The sequence below is a fragment of the Biomphalaria glabrata genome, chromosome 10, assembly GCF_947242115.1.
Source record: "Biomphalaria glabrata chromosome 10, xgBioGlab47.1, whole genome shotgun sequence".
Classification (NCBI taxonomy): domain Eukaryota; kingdom Metazoa; phylum Mollusca; class Gastropoda; family Planorbidae; genus Biomphalaria; species Biomphalaria glabrata.
This window is the reverse complement of record NC_074720.1, coordinates 30,310,629-30,328,929: the sequence shown is the minus strand read 5'-3', so window position 1 is coordinate 30,328,929 and position 18,301 is coordinate 30,310,629. Positions and strand designations below refer to the sequence as shown.

At 36.4% G+C, this 18,301-nt stretch overlaps 1 protein-coding gene and 1 long non-coding RNA gene across 3 annotated transcripts in view; one reads left to right on the top strand and one right to left on the bottom strand.

Moving 5' to 3' along the window:
- The window catches only part of LOC106051751 (ETS-related transcription factor Elf-1-like), a 121,743-nt gene that overhangs the window by 16,277 nt on the left and 87,165 nt on the right, over positions 1-18,301 (top strand). The window contains exon 1 of one of the 2 annotated variants that reach the window (XM_056043038.1): positions 1,573-1,733. The exons of the other annotated variant lie outside the window; for it this stretch is intronic. The gene's annotated coding sequence lies outside the window, so the exon portion shown is untranslated. Of the gene's footprint in view, positions 1-1,572; positions 1,734-18,301 lie in introns of those variants that run through there. 2 annotated transcript variants of the gene reach the window in all.
- Positions 3,947-10,782, bottom strand: LOC129928505 (uncharacterized). The gene is made up of 2 exons (XR_008780011.1): positions 10,110-10,782; positions 3,947-6,173 (listed from the first exon to the last, which is right to left on the bottom strand). It is a non-coding gene; the product is annotated as an uncharacterized LOC129928505 (long non-coding RNA).

The following is an 18,301-nucleotide window of genomic DNA, read 5'->3' as shown; positions in this document are numbered from 1 at the left end:
TTTTTACCTAAACCGGACGGACGGACGGACGGGTGGATCGACGGACAGAATCATAAAACTTTCGGGGAAAGTTAAAAAAAAAAGCAAAACAAAAGAACAATTGTCTAGATTCTATAGCATTGACGCCCAAATGTTTGAGAACCCGGGGGCCACAACTTTTTCCGAAACATGTGACGGGCTGCCTCAAGCCCAAAATAATCGTCTGTTTAATCAGTTTTATTGAGGGGCCGGAAAGTATTTGAAAATGGATGAGATGATTAGCGCTTTGTGTTAGGCTTGTTAGTTGTAAGTTCAGATAGATAGATAGATAGATAGATAGATAGATAGATAGATAGATAGATAGATATATAGATAGATAGATAGATAGATAGATAGATAGATAGATAGATAGATAGATAGATAGATAGATAGATAGATAGATAGATAGATAGATAGATAGATAGATAGATAGATAATAATAATAATAATAATAATAATAATAATAATAATTTTTATTGACCGTAAGGAAATTTGTCTAACAATAAGTGCATTCCACCAAACAAAACATAACTATAAAAACCAAATTGTACATTCACATCACACACACTCATAATTTACATGTGAAAAGTTTATATCAGATAGATAGATAGAGAGAGAGATAGAGAGAGAGAGAGAGAGAGGGAGGGAGAGAGAAAGACAGAGAGAAAGACAGAAAAAGAGAGTGAGCGAAGGGAAGGAAGACTGAGAAAGATGTAGACAGATGGAGAAAAGGAGGCCAGAGGATAGAAAGAGTAAACGATGGATGTAGAGATCAATAAATAGAGAGAGAGAAAAAGAGAAAGATCTTTTGGAAATCCCTCTATCTATGACCTCTCTCTATTAGACCTGCATTTTCTCGATAGTGATACTTTTACTTTGTAAACAAAGACTCAGAGATCAATACTGGACTATATCTCTAACTATAAGTGTGACTAATCCTTTCACATGCTCAAGTTCTTAGTATATCTAACACCCATAAATGTATTTATTTACCAATCTCTATGTCCATTTGTGGAAAAGAAATAGTTTGTTTTAAGGTCCTCCCCAGAACAGAACGCGAATTTCTTCCCAATAATAATACCTGTGAAAGCTTCGAGGGAAAGTCCCTCCCGTGTGGCAATCACAAGCAAGTTTGAATAACATCTAACTTCCACACTTTATAACACTCTTCAATTTAGTATGCACTGTTTTTACCTAAGATCAGAGAATTGTAGTAAAAAAATTAATACCGCAGTATTTTGAATAAACCATAGCGCCCATCAGAATAGTATTGCTTGTAGTATTTTAGTGACTAGTTTTGTTAGTCCTATTCTTTTCTTTTTAAAGTTCATATGCAGTTTTTGGAAACTTTCCATTTTAACTGAGAAAATTAAAGACTATTCCATTCTATTGAATCTTTTCGTGTTTGGGTATCATAAGCAAACCGTAACACCAGGATTATGAACTTATGTGAATTACATTGAACGGAAAGCAATTAAGGCCAAAAATCTAAATACTTGACTTCAAATAGAAAAATTGCTTTATTTCTAAATAATACACTTTAATGTGCACTCCAAATTTGATTCAGTTTGTGTTTGTCGTGTTGATCGAATCAAATCTGTGACGATAAAAATTGCGCATGAGTTTATGAAAGACACTAAGATCCACATTGACAAACCTGTAAAGTACCTTCTTATTCGAGTTCAGAAAACTTTGTCTTGTGACCAGTGTGAAAGGTAAGGATATTTTGTGTTCTACGTTTTAACACTGCATCGATATCTCTTATTTAATAAGTGAATTGAACTATAACTAACACTGAGGATACATTTAGTTCATATCCTAGCTCAAAAAATAAATTTTCATTAACTTCGCGGAGTGTGACAAGTCGTCCTGGTGTACAATAGTGAAGTTTTGAGTGACAATTATTGTGTGTTGTGTTTGTGCTTTTTTTTTAAAATCTTTTATTTAATCAACTCACAGTGTCTGTCTTTATGTCTGTCTGTCTGGTAAAAAGTTTGAACAAGTTATTTCTCGCACATCTATTCTCGAATATAAATTAAATATTTGCACTATTATTAATTGTCGTAGGTAATACATGAATCAATGAAAAAAAATTAATCGATTAGTCAATTATCTACTTATTATTAAAAATTTTTGTTTGATATCGACAAGAGAAATTATTCCTTCAGTATTCACAGATCTGGTCTGTTTTTCTCCCATTAAATAATTGTACACGTTATTTCTCCCACACCCATTCTCCGATCAAGTTGAACAAACCTTAAAGAATTATTTATTGTACCTAACAAAACAACAACCAATTAAGAAATTAACCAATGAGTTAATTAATTATTGGTAATTAATTATTTTGTTTGATACAAAAAAAAGGAAAATAACTTTTACATTCTTTAGTGATTGAGTTGTATGTGCAGAGCACTCCGGCTTGGATAAGCTTTGCTTTAATTTTAATTACATTACCTGGATGGCGAAGTTTGAAGGTGTGAAAAATACAAATTTAAGAAAGGAAATAAATACTGATTGAGTACTTCTATGTGTATAAACATTTGTTTTAATCTATCACTTATCAGTTTTTCCTGCATAGAATATACTACAGTGTTATATTGTATTGCAGCTGTAATAGTGTTAAAATGAACACCAAATATGTATCATAGGAGGCGCGGTGGCTGAGCGGTAAGCACTTGGCTTCCGAACCGAGGTCCCGGGTTCGAATCCTGATGAAGGCTGGGATTTTTAAATTCGGGATCTTTGTGCTTTTCTGAGTCCAAGATCTAATGGGTACCTGGCATTAGTTGGGGCAGTAAAGACGGTAGGTCGTTGTGCTGGCCATTTGAGTCACTCGTTAACCGTTGGCCACAGAAAAAAAGGACCTTTATATCACCTGCTCTATAGATCACAAGGTCTGAAAGAGGATCTTTACTTTTTTAAAATGTGTATTATAGCTACAATGGAGTGGGAACACCTAACATGTAATGGCATGAAAAACTCAACCAAGAAAAACAAGCTTTTACATTCAATAAGTCAGCGCTAAATTAAATCTATTTACAACATACGTAGCAGATTTAAGTACAGTCAGGTACAGATAACAAATATGAAGTAATGATCTTTGCTTACTCGGCCTCGCCTTGAGCCCCAGCGTCTTGTGAATCGAACCATCTGTAATAAGGATGTAACAAATTACATTGCCTTGGTTCTTTAACTTATCTTTTTTGGACAATGAGGAAGAAGTAGAAGAATCAGACTAAAGTCACTTGATTTCATAAGCTTCCTCAAGAAAGAATTATGAATATCAAAAAAGGAAAAGACTTTTCATACAGCACATTTCAGAGAGCTGCTTTTTTGAGGTGTATTGATGCAGTCTTGACTTCAGACTAAAAGACTCTCACCCCATTATAGAGTAAATGTGAGACAAAAAAAAGTTGCAAATATTTTCAACCATCTTTGTGACTACCTCAAAATACATGATGTGCTAATATATCTTTTCATTTCTAAATGCAAATGGTAGTAATTGTAACTATACGATGTCCGATTTTTAATATAGTAATCGGTAATTATTACTTATGAATCCAACACCGAGGACCCTTACTTTTCGAAAGGTTTACCCCTATAAGCGGACCCCAAAAGGGGAATGGCCGCTATTAGTTGTGTGTGTCCCCTTAACTTTTCGAAAGCTTTACATCTTTAAGCGGTCCCAAAAAGTGGAATAGCCCTAACCGTCCGTCATTCCGCCCGTCCCGTTAAGATCTCATAAACTATAAAATGTTTTCAAAATCCGATCTGATATTTAAGATGTATTAAAATTTTGATGCCAAAATCATATGGAATGCGAAAAAAAATATTTTTAAAATCAACAATGCAAGCAGTTTTTTCTTAAAATACACAGTATTTACAACTATGCACCATTTATAGTAATAAACAAGGGGAAACTACTTAGTAAGAGAGAACAAAACACCGCATATTTATGTAATGAAAGATTGGCCCTTTACAAAACAATTAAATCAATCAGATAATGATTCAATAACATCAGTTAGGCCAGGTTGACATATAGCCATATCTCCATAACTATCAGTTCATTGAATACTTATGAATATTAACAAAGTAATAATAATAACATTTATGAATTTCTGTATCCTGTTGTATCAATTTTATGGAATGTGTGTGTATTTATTTGTTTCTATGGTGACGGTGGGAAGAAGTTAGCGATTTGTTCTGAATGACGCAAGATATGTGGCATTGTCATCAGCGATCTTAGAATGGAGACGACTCCAAATCGTGAGACCTAAAAGAAGTGTTATTGTAGTGAGTTAGATTTTGTTTAAAATACCATTTATAAAGTCTAAAGTCTACTACACTGACTTCATTTTATCTGAAGCTGAGTTTCTTTCTATTGTAATCAAAGTTTTATTCAGTTGTGCTCACAAAGAAGTGACTCAAGTTAGTTCAAGCTGTACAAGTTAAACTATAAAAAAACGCCTACAGCGGTTTAGTTGTCTACCAGCAGTTTGGTGCTACAAGTCAACGACCATCAACAACAATCAAGTCGTTAGTCGAACTGTCACTATAACAGTATTGGTTACACTTTTGACACGCGCAGGTCTCTTATTTTTGTATCGGGGTTGTAGTTGTTGATAGCTTGTAGTTCATAGTTTCTGATGTTCTTTCTGAAAAGATTAAAAACTGTCATTTACCTGACTAACACATAAAGGTATCGCTAGCAGCAACGGTCTCAAATGGGTTGGTGTGACCTGACAAAAAAAAAGGTAGTTTAAATGCTATGACGCAGAAGGTCCCCGCGGCCTTGACCCTTTCATGGTGTCTCTGTTTCCTTTCGTTTAAAGAGGCACACGTATTACCTGGGCAATTTCCCCCGTGGACTATTTTTAGACTGTCAAGCCGAAGTACTAGGTCACTTGCAGAAGTCCCCAATGATAGCGATGATAAGCCAAATGTGAGCCCTTTCTCCTTTCCTTTCAAACCTTGATATTTTAATTTGAAAAAAAATAACCCACTGCTAGTACAGTTAGTATCTTAAAAAAGGAAGTACTAGATCCATCAATACAATAGACATTTATATTTTGAGTTATCTTTAACTCTTTCTCTCCTAACTGACGATACCAGCGTTGATTCCACCAGAATGTGGTAAATAATTACGGAGAGAAAGAGTTTAAGGGAGAAGCCATCAATACAAGAATTTACATTTGAGTTGGTAGCAGTAGAATAGTGGAAACTCTTAGACAGTTCCGCTTTACTGTGATTTTGATAATTTTACTAATATATGTGTATGTCTGTTTCAATATAAGCAATATAGTCAACTAGCCCATCGCTTTAGCTAAAATATATAACAAATTAAAAAATAAAAAAATGCAGGTTTTTCTGAATGGATTTATATGACAAGCAAAGTTAAGTTCTACTGGATAGGGCCATAAGACAAGTATTGATAAGTTCTATTGAATAGGTCCATATGATAAGTATTGATAAGTTCTATTGAATAGGTCCATATGATAAGTATTGATAAGTTCTATTGAATAGGTCCATATGATAAGTATTGATAAGTTCTATTGAATAGGTCCATATGATAAGTATTGATAAGTTCTATTGAATAGGTCCATATGATAAGTATTGATAAGTTCTATTGAATAGGTCCATATGATAAGTATTGATAAGTTCTATTGAAAAGTCCATATGATAAGTATTGATAAGTTCTATTGAATAGGTCCATATGATAAGTATTGATAAGTTCTATTGAATAGGTCCATATGATAAGTATTCCAAGATAGAGAGTGAGAGAGAATGAGAGAGAACTGAGGAAAAAAGAAACAAGGAGAGAGAGAGAGCGAGAGAGAATAAAAAGAGATGGAGAGAGAGAAATAGGATGTGTGCTGGTATTCAATAGACACCATACTATGGTAGTATAATCTAATTAACATTATTGACATTTTCTAACATACTCATTTTTCTGTATACATCGATAAAGTCTACAGTCTACACAATCACACAGTACACATATACATGGTAAATATGAGCATGGCCTGGTTTTGTCTCTGGCAATTTATACGCTTTGAACTGTCGTCTCCATGGTCTTGGGTTCGAACTCTGTCCGCAGCCATCCCCTGCCCGGTCGTCTTGAGGATGGTTCAATTTTGAAGGAACATCAGAAACATCTAAAAGAAAGAAGGGGAAACAATTTGATCAGGCCTGAAATAAGTCATGATTAAACTCTAAAATTGTCAGGATTAAGCAGCTTTGCCTTTCATGATTTCATGGTCAAATGTATACATGTTGGTAGCATGTTCAACAATTCAGCCTTATGTTTTACATAAGAGTGTCGTTTTAAACATTATTTTGGTGTAACAGTTCTATGAAACCACTTTGCCCAAGTGTTAAACTTTAATGTAATCTAAAGCAGCTTCAAGTAGATCCCTTAGAGCGACTCTGGTTCTTCCAGCCGTTAATGAACTATGAAGCATGGGCAAGCATCTAAATAAATTCTGGTGATAATATTTGTATAAAGGATCCGTCCTTACCTTCTAAACTACACAACTAAATGATCAAGGATAATCATTCGAGGTGAAATGACCAGTGCTAATCATTCGTTGCTAATGACCAGTGCTAATCATTCGAGACTAAATGAACAGTCGTAATCATTCGAGATTAAATGACAATATTATAAAGTAAGTAAAGGTAGCCCTTTCAGATCTCGCGAGCTCTGCTGGCAGATGATGTAAAGTGTATCTGTTTCTTTGACCGACGGTTAACGAGGGTGTCTCGTGGCCAGCATCACGATCAGCTATGATCAGTGATAAAGTCGCACTTTTGTTTCGTTTAATAAAAAAAAAAGTGCTTTTCATAGGTTTTAGTTTAAAAAAAAAACAACACGTGCTATTTTTTTTTACCAGGCTAGACAAGATCAATTTAACCTTGTTCTGGCCTATCTGGGAGAGGTACGATTTAATGACGAATTAGCTTAGCCATATGAGCACGTGAAAGTACGTACGTGTATTTCTAATTAGTCAAATGTCACTTTTGTCAGTTCGAAATAGAAACAAAAACAACTGACCATCACGACAGGTGACAACACAAACAACGCAGGGGGGCGACAATTGAAAAGTCGGCACTTGGGAATGAAGAGAAGCAGCATATGCAGTCGTCACGAGCTTTCCGCGTTTTTAGACCAATGACCATTCGATCCCATGGCACGTGACCTATTGCGTCACACGTATTCAGCTTTCACGTGCCAGTGTGTCTGCAGCGCTGGATAAATTAATTACTTCTGACATTCAGAGCTATACACAGCGCGTGAATAACTAACAACGGAAAACTTCCATGTATGTCCAGGTCTGAATGTCCTTGGTCGACAGGCTAGCTGTGCAAACGATGTTTTGTTTATATATCTATATCTGCCCTGCTGTGGCTTCAGGGTCGTTCATAAACATTTGAATACATTAACATCTTAAACTTGGTCCTTACCTGTAACTAGCAAGCACCTGTCTCTTACTGTAATAAGGACTATTTAATTAATGCACAGGTTTACAAGGCGGTAGGATTGTCAAAAAAGTTCACATATTTGATAGAAGGGTTGTCAACACGGTCGCATATCTGATTCAATGATTGTCAATACGTTTACAGAGCTGATAGAGGATTTGTTTGTGAATACGTTGACATGTCTGAGAGAAGAATTGTCAAAACCTTTTTTAGATAGGGTACGCGACGATTTTTTTTTCTTTTTTTTTTGCGCAGCCGTCTTGGCGCGATCCGTTTTAGCGCAGCCCTCTTGACCCAAGCCGTTTTTGCGCAGCCGTCTTGGCGCGATCCGTTTTAGCGCAGCCGTCTTGGCGCGAGCCGTTTTGGCGCAGCCGTCTTGGCGTGAAGGCTGACTATCATATATTTACGAAATACCACCGACTGATTATTACGTTAAATGTTAAACTGTCGTATGTAGCCGCATAAAAGGTTCGTACTCATGTTTCTTTTACTCCTAGATGCTTACTACAGATGATCTTTGAAGGAATCGACACCTTGGGACCGCAAGCTTCCTATTAAACCTTTGTGTTTCGTTTTCGGTATTTCTGCAAAAAGGCCGCAGTATTTTCGAAACTATCACGAATTTAATATTTTCAAAGCATTGTTTTCTTGTTCCCTAAATCTAGTTCGTTTGAATATGCTCTATGCCATTTCCGCTACCTTTTAGACGCGGTCTAAATAAAATAAAATAAGATAAACAATCATAATTGTATTAATAAAGTAGATCTGGAGATCTAGAGTCTTTTTCTTTTTTTTAGAGAGAGAGAGAGAGAGAGAGAGAGAGAGAGAGAGAGATAGAAAGAGAGCAAATAAGGGAACTTTGTAACACTCTAAAAAAAAAAAAAACAAAAAAAAAATCAAATTCTTATAGCTATGAAAAGATAATTCTAAATCTATTGTCATTTCGCTGCATTAGAAATAGGTCAAATAAATGATTACAATTAATAAAACTGAGTTGATATTGCTTTTTATTTAGAAAAAAAATGCCTATGTAAATGTAGAAATGTAGACTGGAAGGTGTTCTATGTGCTCAGGGCATGTCGTCTTGAATGTAGACTGAAAGGTGTTCTATGTGCTCAGGACATGTCGTCTTGAATGTAGACTGAAAGGTGTTCTATGTGCTCAGGACATGTCGTCTTGAATGTAGACTGAAAGGTGTTCTATGTGCTCAGGACATGTCGTCTTGAATGTAGACTGGAAGGTGTTCTATGTGCTCAGGACATGTCGTCTTGAATGTAGACTGAAAGGTGTTCTATGTGCTCAGGGCATGTCGTCTTGAATGTAGACTGGAAGGTGTTCTATGTGCTCAGGGCATGTCGTCTTGAATGTAGACTGGAAGGTGTTCTATGTGCACAGGACATGTCGTCTTGAATGTAGACTGGAAGGTGTTCTATGTGCTCAGGACATGTCGTCTTGAATGTAAACTGGAAGGTGTTCTATGTGCTCAGGACTTGTCGTCTTGAATGTAGACTGAAAGGTGTTCTATGTGCTCAGGACATGTCGTTTTGAATGTAGACTGGAAGGTGTTCTATGTGCTCAGGACATGTCGTCTTGATGGTTCATGCTCGCCAAATCCCCCGCTGTCCTGTAGGAGGTTTGTGTTTGACTTTAATCCTTAGGGAACATCAGAAAAATGAAAAGACATACGATGAAATGTCAGTTTTCTACGTAAGACCATGATATTGACATGCATACGCACTGAGGAGGGAGGGGGATTATTTGGAAGAAGGTTTCCGTGCTGACTTTTCAAAACATTTTTTTGTTTAATTTGCTCGAGTCTGGATTACATTCCGGGCCTCCATGATGGAAAGCTGATGTGTTTGCTTCTGAGATATTCTAGTACTTTAACAAAAAGTAGAAGGTTTATAATAGTTTAAAATGGTTAGCGAACGACCTAATTCTCTACACAAGCCTCATCTCCCCATTACTTAGTACATTTTATAATGAGAAGAAAATGAATTAATGACTCCTAATTGATTAATTGATTTTTTTTTATTGATTTATGTGTTGTCATCTCAATGAATAATTGTGCAAAGTTTCAATTTCATACGAGAAAGGGAAGTGGGAGAAATAACGTGTGCACAAAATTCTACACAGACAGACAGACAGACGAAGTGACTTGATATAATCTTTGTACAAAGAATTGAATAGGATGTGAATGTGTTGATTTAGTCATTGAGTCACTCTGTTATTTAACAATGACCTAAATCTGGCAATCGAATAAATAACTATACTATGGTCACGTGATCATGTTAGTCACTAGGTCCTGAGTGTTATTCATTCGATTCAAGTCGAACTAACCTGTCTGTTGAACGTTACAAATGAGACTTGGCCTAGGCTTCTTTTGCTTCAACTTCATCAAGCCATCTTACTGGCTACTGTCAGCCCTTTTGTTTTAACTACCTCAAGATAGATGGAGATGAGAGAAGGAAATAAAGAGAGAGAGAGAGAGAGAGAGAGAAAGAGAGGAAGAGAGATTGAAAGAAAAGATATCTTTCAGAATGAGGAGAGAGTAATAGAGAGATGAGGAGGAAGTGACAAATAAAGAAAAGGTTAAAGGGAGATAATTATCTCACATTCACATGTCCTACAGCTGGTTGGGGCTGTTCAAGTATCACATTTGATCTGTCACCAAGCTCTCACAAGTTTTCTTCATTAATGCAATATAAACAAATCATATCAATGACGTTTTATAGCACTAGAAATTCAATTAATTCGAAATATTAAAAAAACAAAAACTGACAAAATGTTACACAAAAATATTTTAGAAGACACCATTCACAAACACACACACACTCACACACACTCATAATAAATCTAAAAATCCCACCACTATTTACTTTCCGAGAAATGTTATATTCTCTGTTCTACTTTAAGAGCGAGTATCACATCAGTGCATCACTTATCATTTCTATCACTGAATGGGTCCACCACTTAGAGCACACTTTAGCATCTACTCACAAACGTTCGCAGTGGATCTCCATTCTCTGGTACTTGTCTTCATGGGAACAAGAACTGAGACATGTTTAGTAGCAGCTTTAGGCGATCTTTTAGAAGCAATAAGTCTTTATACCAAAAGCTTCATGCAAATCCTGCTACAAAGCCTTTAGCAAAACTTCCTGGGAAGCCATCTTCAAAACAGCTGCAACTTTCTGCAAAATCCGCTGCTAACGTCCTGCAAATTCTTCTTCAAAGCCTATTTTAAATTTTACTACATAACCTCCAGAAAAGCCTCTTTTAAAGCCTTTAGCTAATCTTCCCGTAAACCCTCAAAGCCTCCTTCATAGCCTTTAGCAAATCTTCCCGCATAGTCTCATGCAAACTCCTCTTGAATACATTTAACAAATTTGTCTGCTAAGCATCTTTCAAAGCCTTCTTCAAAGTCTTATGCAAACCTTCCCGCTTAACCTTCTCCAAAGCCTCTGCAAAGCCTCCTCCAAAGCCTCCGCAAAGCCTCCTCCAAAGCCTCTGCAAGCCTCCTCCAAAGCCTCTGCAAAGCCTCCTCCAAAACCTTAAGCAAATCGTCTTGCATAGTCTCATGCAAGGTCCCCTTGAAAGCATTCAGCAAAGCCTTCTTCAAAGTCTTCAGCCAAAGTTCTTCCACAGCCTCCTGCAAAGCCCCTTTAAAAGCATCCTTCACATCAGAACACTAGGAGGGTGTCCGGTCAATACTGGAAAAAAATAGTATTATGTATTGATAGCTCTGCGTAACCTTATTTTTATCTTTAAATCATATGAGTTAGTAATACCATTTCTTCAGATCGCCATGTTAAGTTCCTATTATGTAGAAGCGTAGGCTATTTCGCAGAACATGATAAAGGTGATTATAATATATTTTAATAGTTCTGTATTATCTTAATAGTTATTTCTTTCAATCTTGTGATCCCATAATTCCTTTGCTTCAAATCACTATGTTATGTTCTTCATTTGTGGAAACTTACTCAACTTTCATGATTCCCAGTTCACCGCCATTTTGTAGAGTATTTCACACATTTCACTAGTGGAAACTTCACAGCTAAGTTTTTCAACCGTTTGTCCCTTAGCCTAACTCTAACTTTAACAATTCCCAATTACGCCAGAAATTTACGGCGACTTCGCAAATAGTCCAGCCAAATATCTAAACGGATTGATTCAAATATATTTGGGCGTATTTCACAGCTATTCTGGAAATCGACTGGACTATCGGGAATTGGCCAGACTCAATATGATATTCAAATTAAATTAGACTCTTTGTCATAATTAACACACTAAAACGTGAGAACCGTAAAATTTTAGTGCGAGTTGAATATCACTTATGTCGTAGAGAAACAATTGTAACAAGGTTTATTGACAGTCCTCGTGTCACAAACCTATTTTTGTTTTTTTGTTTTTCACTACACACTGTGCTGTGATCTATAGGAAATATCTGTATCTATATATCTGATCAGGACACAACAGGAAATGAAATGAAGAAGTCTATCTTTAGTAAAGCATCCATTATAGAACTACTATCGCTGACTGCTAGATTTGTATGTCTTGCTAAACCTAGACTATCCGTTTTAGAAGGCCTGAACACTGAATTGCGACGTCGCAACTTGTGGGCAGTTTAGACAGATAGCTGTTTGTCATGTGACACGTTGGGTAGAGCGAGAATGTTCCAGATAGTTTTTAAGATGGCGGTAAAACCAGAACAAAGTGAAAAGATGGGTTACAGACAAACTGTCTAGAAGATTTTGGTGGATCCTCTTTACGGTCAAAGATGGATTCTGTTATGGTTTTTAAAGTAAATTCTTTTTGGGTTCAATGCTCGATTCTCTTTGACTTTTAAGGGTAGATAATCTTTGAGTTTGAACGAAGAATTCAAAGACCTATGTCGTTGTCTTCATTAAAGTAATTTCATTTTCCTGAAAACTTAACTAATTATTCAAATGTCCTTCTGTCTATCAGGAATACACTGTTTCATAATTAATATTCAGAGAACAAAGTATTCGTTTACAACTGTTGGTGACAGAAGTTACGAGTTCCCGACCACCATTGTCAACTTTCCATTAACTAGACCGCCGTGCAGTTGAAACAGTTACATTTGTATTTATTCAGTTATTCATTGGGAAAGTGTTACCGAGTTCATCTCTTGTTTCACAGATGGTTTGTTCACGTTATTTTATGGGATGGCTGTTTCTTTCGAAAAAGAGGTTGTTGTCTTTCTATCTGAGGAAGTTGACGTACTTTTTCTTTAAAGTAGACTCAGTGAACCCTACATCCGGCCTTGTGTTTCCCTTGTCAAAAGTCGAATAACGCAACACTCCTGGAATGCGCTTACAAAAAACAAAAGACAAAGAAGGAGAAGTAGGGCAAGTCTGTTTCTTTTTTTATTTACACAAACAAGACTTTTTTTTTTAAACATTTAGTCCGAACTGTAGAATCGTACCTCCTCTCGTCATAGAATTATACCTCCTCTCGTCATAGAATTATACCTCCTCTCGTCATATTGAATCCTACCTCCTCTCGTCATACTGAATCATACCTCCACTAGCCATAGACTTATACCTCCTCTCGTCATAGAATTATACCTCCTCTCGTCATATTGAATCATACCTCCTTTCATTATATTGAATCATACCTCCTCTCGTCATACTGAATCATACCTCCTCTAGCCATAGACTTATACCTCCTCTCGTCATAGAATTATACCTCCTCTCGTCATATTGAATCATACCTCCTTTCATCATATTGAATCATACCTCCTCTCGTCATACTGAATCATACCTCCTCTAGCCATAGACTTATACCTCCTCTCGTCATAGAATTATACCTCCTCTCGTCATATTGAATCATACCTCCTTTCATCATATTGAATCATACCTCCTCTCGTCATATTGAATCATACCTCCTCTCGCCATAGACTTATACCTCCTCTCGTCATAGAATTATATCTCCTCTCGTCATATTGAATCCTACCTCCTCTCGTCATACTGAATCATACCTCCACTAGCCATAGACTTATACCTCCTCTCGTCATAGAATTATACCTCCTCTCGTCATATTGAATCATACCTCCTTTCATTATATTGAATCATACCTCCTCTCGTCATACTGAATCATACCTCCTCTAGCCATAGACTTATACCTCCTCTCGTCATAGAATTATACCTCCTCTCGTCATATTGAATCATACCTCCTTTCATCATATTGAATCATACCTCCTCTCGTCATATTGAATCATACCTCCTCTCGCCATAGACTTATACCTCCTCTCGTCATAGAATTATACCTCCTCTCGTCATAGAATTATACCTCCTCTCGTCATATTGAATCCTACCTCCTCTCGTCATACTGAATCATACCTCCACTAGCCATAGACTTATACCTCCTCTCGTCATAGAATTATACCTCCTCTCGTCATATTGAATCATACCTCCTTTCATTATATTGAATCATACCTCCTCTCGTCATACTGAATCATACCTCCTCTAGCCATAGACTTATACCTCCTCTCGTCATAGAATTATACCTCCTCTCGTCATATTGAATCATATCTCCTTTCATCATATTGAATCATACCTCCTCTCGTCATACTGAATCATACCTCCTCTAGCCATAGACTTATACCTCCTCTCGTCATAGAATTATACCTCCTCTCGTCATATTGAATCATACCTCCTTTCATCATATTGAATCATACCTCCTCTCGTCATGTTGAATGATACCTCCTCTCGTCATATTGAATTATACCTCCTCTCATCATATTGAATGATACCTCCTCTCGTCATATTGAATTATACCTCCTCTCATCATATTGAATGATACCTCCTCTAGTCTTATTGAATCATACCTCCTCTCATCATATTGAATGATACCTCCTCTCGTCATATTGAATCATACCTCCTCTCATCATATTGAATCATACCTCCTCTCGTCATATTGAATTATACCTCCTCTCATCATATTGAATCATACCTCCTCTCGTCATATTGAATCATACCTCCTCTCGTCATATTGAATCATACCTCCTCTCGTCATATTGAATTATACCTCCTCTCATCATATTGAATCATACCTCCTCTCGTCATATTGAATCATACCTCCTCTCGTCATATTGAATCATACCTCCTCTCGTCATATTGAATCATACCTCCTCTCGTCATATTGAATTATACCTCCTCTCGTCATATTGAATCATACCTCCTCTCATCATATTGAATCATACCTCCTCTCGTCATATTGAATCATACCTCCTCTCGTCATATTGAATCATACCTCCTCTCGTCATATTGAATCATACCTCCTCTCGTCATATTGAATCATACCTCCTCTCGTCATATTGAATCATACCTCCTCTCGTCATATTGAATCATACCTCCTCTCGTCATATTGAATCATACCTCCTCTCGTCATATTGAATCATACCTCCTCTCGTCATATTGAATCATACCTCCTCTCTCGTCATATTGAATTATACCTCCTCTTATAGTGTTTCCTTTTACGACTACAGCTTGTATGTATTTTAATCCATTGGGCTGGAAAGAATCAAACGCAAACTGAAACAATTATCTAAATAAAATCAATGAAAAGGAATCTTTGTATTTGGTGTAAAGTCACTAGTATAAAAACATACATATTTTTTTTTCATTATAATTTCATTCGAAATAAAAACGAATTTAAACCTATTAATGCATCCTTAACCGTGATCGTATTCATGATAATTATATCTACATAATTGTAAAGTTCGATTTTACCACTTTTACCACTTTCTAGATTTTCTTTTGCTAAATCCATCATTACCGTGGTCTTCCTTTCAAACCAAGGCCTGATCTTTGTAGGAGATTGAAGTTAATCACAGTATTCTATTCTTTATTTACATTTTGATTTTTTTTAAACAATTTTTGCTATTAAGGCAAAAAAAAAATTTTTAGAGAAAAAAAAAGAAAGGCAAGCGATATGGTTCCGATATAACAGAATCTACTAAAATTGCAAAAAGATTAATAGAGATTGGGATAAATTTGAGACTTAATAGACAGAGTACAAATATAAATACGCTTTATCGAAAGACCATTAGTTGACAACTAGGCTTTAAAGAGAGTATTACATAACCAACACCCTGTACGGCAGTGCTGAACAACTGAAGAAAACAGAACACTTTTTTTTTCCTTGGCACAGTCTGCAAAAGAGCTCACAGCTCAGCAGCAATAAAGCTGGCTAGAAGGAGAAGAAGAAGAAGAAGAGACTTAATAGACATATTATAACTATAAATAACGCTTTATCGAAAGACCATTAGTTGACAACTACGTTTAAAAGAGAGTATTACATTTGTTTCTCTGCCATTATATAAAAGTTATAAGAATTTAACTGCTTTATAAAGTACATAGCTTATCGATACTTCCGTAGTCTGTACCCCGAGACACAGCTACAACATAGGCTTTATTTATACAAAAATATCCCATATGTAGCCTCTTTATTTTCCTTAATTATAGAGACGACATGGAGGGCTACATAAAGCACTTATTTCCATCAGTTTCGACCAGGTCCATTGCTCTCAGTTCAACAAGGCCTGTCTTGTTCCCTTCTTAACAGAAACCAGGAAGTGGCGACCAGATCTGTGCTCTTAACACGAGCGTCAAGTCACATCATCTTACGGGACAACCGCAACCTTTCTTTTCCTTAAAGTTCAAGGCCGCTCTGCTCTAGTTTCATGCTAAGGCTTGGTCGTATGAATTGGGACTTGAAATTCAATCATTTGGGTTAGGACATTGTTAAAGTGCTTTCAAAATAATTTTTTTGGTCTATGTTGTGGGAAGCTTTGTCGAGAGGCTAAGTGCGCTTGGACTTAGCTTGAGCTACCTATGAAGGGGGCTCGAGGTTCGACACCCGACTCGGGCAGAGTTGTGTTTACTGAGCGCCTAAAGGCAGCACGGAAAAACCTTCTCCCCCCACTGGTCCACAACTGAGATTGGACCAAAAAGCTCTCTGAGCATGCTATAAGCATGAAACCAGCGCTATATTAAAGCCATAAATTTTAATTTATGTTTAGTTAATAAATGAAATGATGCTATTGACAAGAATACTAATAATTTGGAAAACTGAGATGTTAAGAAATGTGATGACCTGATCAAGTAAACTGAAAGGTTAGGGGATTTCAATACCTGGTCTGTACACTGAGATTTTAAGAAGTGCAAGACCAGGTCAGGAAAGATATATTTAACATTCTTTGAAAAGATTCGACGCCACTTTCAATAAAGTTCAGTTCTTTGGGAACTCAAGAAAGGTCCTGACTCCCAAATGTAATGGCATACACGCTGGAGAAAATGGCCCCTTAAAAAATGTGCGTTTGTTTAAAAAAAAAGTTTTTAGGACAATGTAAAAAACAAACAAACAAAAAAAACTCTTACCTGATCTGCACACGTATAATGGGCTGGAGGAGACAAATATTTCATTCGTAAGTGTGCATGGTTCAGTTCATTCACTCATTATATTTACCTGGGACATGTTTCATTTGATTGACTAAAACATTTTCTACTATTGAAAGGAAGAGCAGGAATTGATTAATGTACAATATGTGGAGTATTTACTTTTCTAATGTAGAAGAAAATAAAAAAAAAATCATTTTTAAAAATCTGCACAGATGCTTGCATTTCTAAGAAAATTGCTAGATAGAAATCGTGAGCTGTCACGGCCTAGTTTTGAAAGTTGACCTTCATTCTATGTTGTGACAATGAGGAGTCAATTCCTCCACGCTCTACTAGAGATCGTGTGTGTTTGTGACATTCAGCCCAAGACTGGTAGATCCTGAGATAGAGTGGGAAGTGATCCCCTGTCACGCAGTTAACAGTACTATACAAGTTGAATCATAAATTCAAATATAATGATATATTTATAGTTTTGGTTTGCGTAAATATAAGGAAAAAACAACTAAAAATATAATAGTAAAAATTAAAATACATCTAATTAAACAGAGCCTTTTTACTACAATCGCAAGTACTACAAAATTTCTATTAGACTAAATATCAAAGAAGTCCGTTTACGACCATAATATCATCATTCTAATTACAGTACTATTAGAACGAAATCCTTAGAAATTATATATTATTTTATATAATAATTTGAACAGAAAATTTCACAATACTGTATGCCAAACGGAAAAATAGTTTGTCTTTTTCGAATTATGAATGTATTACGTATTCATGTATTACGTATTAGTGTATTACGTAGTCATGTATTACGTATTAATGTATTACGTAGTCATGGGTAGTACATCGGTTTCTAAACCTTTGTATAACCAAAATGGCTATCTCATCTGTGCCTGGACTCTCGTGGTAGGATTGCTGTGACAGTGCGCGTAACCAAATCACTCCTCTCTTTCAGGTCATCAGCTGTTCTTAGAAGAATATGAAAAGGGGGGAGGGAGTTTCTCGCTTTCGCGATGTCCATCCATATATTCCTTGACCCTTTCTTCTTGCTCCCTCCCCTGAACGTTGAAGGACAACTTTTGAAAGTCAAGTCCTGTCTTACAATATGACCAGACCTGGTCAGCTTTTGGTTCTTCTCTGCATTGAGAGTTTCTATTTGGATGTCAAAGTTCCATCATGACTTACTTAGACTTAGACTTAGGTCCTCCCTCGGCGCATTGAGCGGCAAGCTGTTTCCATAAAGATCTGTCATTGGCAATGTCTGAAGCCTCCCCCCCACCTAGTGTCCACTCTTCTGAGGTCCTCCATGAAGGTGTGACGCCAAGTTATATGAGGACGTATGATATGAAAATAAACATTAGTCTAAATTTCTCATAACAGATTTA